Below are 3368 nucleotides of genomic sequence, written 5' to 3'. Positions count from 1 at the left end.
CCCCCACCCCAGCCAGGGCTCTGGATCCCCTGGTGCGCGGCCCCCTGCCAAGGAAGCTCAGTGGGCACGGGGCCAGCCAGCCTCAGCTTCCTCGTCTGCAAAATGGGGACAATCCCTGGCTCAAGGGGGACATTCGAGAGGACACAAAGTAATAGCCACAGATTCCCCTGCGCAACCCTGGCCTAAGGGCTCCGTAGGAACTTACTTAATCCTCACAAGAGCCCCAGGGTCGGTAGATAGGTCCTACCATTTTCTCCGTTTTGTGGACAAGGAAGCCAAAGCACAGACAGGTTGAGCGGATTGCCGGAGGTCACACAGCTGGTACAAGGAATTCAAAGCTGGGATTCAAACCCCGGCCTTTCTGGCTCCAAAGTCCACTAACGTGTCTGCTAGAGAAGAGTTAGTTCTGGGGGCGCCTGGGTGTCAGTCCCTTGAGAGTCCGACTTCGGCTCAGGTCACAATCTCACGGTTCATGGGTTCGAGCCCCGCGTCGGGCTCTGTGCTGACAGCTGGGAGCCTGGGGCCTGCTTCGGATTCTGTGTCTCCCCCTCTCTCTCTGCCCCTCCCCTGCTCACACTCTGTCTCTCTCTGTCTCAAAAATAAACAAAATTAAAATTTGAAGGTTAGTTCTGCTTGTCCCTAATTCTCTAGCCCTCCCGTCTCCACCCCTGTAGTCGGTTCAGGACAAGGAGCCCTGGGTAAGGTGAGGTCACAGCACGGCTTACGCCTGTGCTCCTGGAGCCGCCGCTGGGCTCCCCCCTTGCTGTGTGGCGCTGAGCGAGGCACTGCCCTCTCTGGTCATGACTCACGACTCGAACACCAACATCAGAATGGGAGGTGCTGGCCTAGAGGGGCCAGGGGGGTGTGCTTTTCTGGGCTTTTCTGGGAGCTCAGCTCCCAGAGACGCGGACAGAGAAGGAGGGAGGCCAGAACCCAAGACACAGCTGCAGGAACGTTTTAACGAGGCACACGGAGCAGAGGGGCGGATGGGGGGACGGTCCGGCGCAATTCCGCACAAGGCGTCTCCACCCGCCCACGACGCGTACCAGCCTGACACCGCAAGGGCACCCTCTGCAAGGGCACCCCATGCTTTTTAAAGTGAGAGCCCGAATGAACTCAGTGTGTCCATCTGTGAAACGGGAGCTAAACGGAGAGCCTTGGAGCCCTGGGGAATCCAGGGCCTCTTTCCAGAGAAAGCACCCGCCCCGGGTCACACAGAGGGCTGGGCCCAAAACCAGGCCTCCAGATCAGAGACCGGGATTCCTCATGTGGCACCAGGGACCTCATGGGGACACAAGGGACGGTAACCCTTCACCCCCTGGCCACGGCTCCTGTCTCTCTGACCCTGTCTCTCTTCCTCCCTCTCCGGGGCCCCTCCCCCCTGCCTCTCCTGGGCCTTCGAGCACCCAGCTGGGTGTTCTCACCTTTCCTGGAATGTCCAGCCCCAGAGCCGCCTCCGCCGGGTTGTCCACCCTGATCCTCCAACCCCTGCCTGCGTCTCTTCTGATGCAGAACACGCACCTGCCATCGGGTCACCTGCATGTGTGTGCGTGTGAACTTGCTATTTGACCCATGATTCCTGAAGATGAAAAGTTATACTTTTTCACAAAAAGTTGCTGCCCCAAACCCATGCTAGTTGTTTAGTGGACAGGTTGAGTCCGTCAGTCATAATCCGATCCACACCCTCCCCCCTTCGCCACCGCCAGCACCCGCAGCGGGAAAGGGAAAGGCGGGGACACTCCACACCTTCCTCCCCTTTGTCTCAGACGTTATCATCGTCTTCCTCAGCAGCAGTGACGTGACGAAGCCTCTTTGCAGACGTGTCTACTCAAAACCCTCTCCGGGCCGAGCCTCCCCTGCTCCCTCCCATTTACTCCTCCCAGCGACCTGGCCCTGCCCCATTGGGCAAGTTCTCCTACCTGCTGTGCCCATTTTACAGATAAGAAAACTGAGACACCAAAAGGTTTCTTTCTTTTTTCCCCCTGCTTTCTGTCTATTCATTTGTGTTTGCTTTTTAGAGCCCACATATGAGCGAAATCATACGGCGTTTGTCTTTCTCTGGCTGACTGAGCTCACTTAGCACGCTGCCCGTGAGGACCGTCGGTGTCATCACAAATGGCCCGATCCCATCCTTTTCCAAGGCTGCATCATATCCGCCGTGTACCTGTATGTATTCAGCACATCTTCCTTATCCACTCATCTGCTGGGGGACCCCGAGGTTGCTTCCCTGAAGGGGCTCTTGAATCCTTAAAGTGACGGAGACAGGAGAGGCGCCCAGGCTTGTCTGACTCAAGTCTGCTCCCCAAAACCACAGCAAGACTGCCATCATTTTCACCGTCAAATAGGGAACCGACAACCACTGTTGGCAGCTGCCGCCATCGGCACCACGGCCATCACTGCCAGGACCTCTGGCCCCTCACCTGCCACCTCCCCCAGCTGCATTGCTCTTCATCAGAGCCTGCTCAGAGATGTTAGCCCAAGACAGAGGAGCAAGCCTGGGCTCTGGGCCCGGGAGCCCCCAGCCATGCCCGCCCCCAGGCCACCCCTTCCTGCCCCAAGATAGCCACCTCTATACACAGGGTGCCCCGGAGGGAAATTTTCCTGAGCAAAGGATCAGGCCTTTGGTTGAATGGCTGCATTCAGTAAGCACTTATTCAGTTCAATCTGCATTTATTGAGCACCACTGTATGAGCCAAAGGGACACAGAAGTAAACAAAAGAGGAATAAGACCTGCTCAGATAAATCATTCTGGAAGGGACAGAGCACCAAAGAGAAGGAGCAGGTTGTAAAATGGAGTGGAATGGAATAACCTAATTTATTTTGAATTCTTTTTAATGTTTATTTATTTTAGAGAGAGAGGGAGACAGCAGGAGTGGGAGAGGGCCGGAGATAGAGGGAGACACAGAATCCGAAGAAGGCTCCAGGCTCTGAGCTGTCAGCACAGAACCCAACACGGGGCTCAAACTCATGAACCATAAGGCCATGACCTGAGCTGAAGTTGGATGTTTAACCAACTGAGCCACCCAGGCACCCCAAGGAATAACCTAATTTAGTCTGGGAAATCCAAGGGAACTTCTTTGAGGAAGTAACAGTTAGGCTGAGACATGGAGTGAGCTTAGGCAAAAAGGAAAGTATGTTGGACCACTGGGCAGGGGTGCTTGTGGAGGACACGGGATGTGCAAGGGCCCTGAGGTGGGGAAGGCACCTCGTCTTAGAAGAACTGAAAGGAACACAAGGTCACGCTGCAAGAGGACATGGGGCAAGGTGGGAGCAAACAGAAACTGAGGACGTCCCGCCAGCTCCATGGAGAGTGGAGGGCGGATGCTGGTGGGGACGAGGGGTGGTCTTTCCTGACATTTGGAACGAGA

Source organism: Suricata suricatta, chromosome 8, assembly GCF_006229205.1.
Source record: "Suricata suricatta isolate VVHF042 chromosome 8, meerkat_22Aug2017_6uvM2_HiC, whole genome shotgun sequence".
Taxonomy (NCBI): domain Eukaryota; kingdom Metazoa; phylum Chordata; class Mammalia; order Carnivora; family Herpestidae; genus Suricata; species Suricata suricatta.
Note: the sequence above shows the minus strand (reverse complement) of the source record.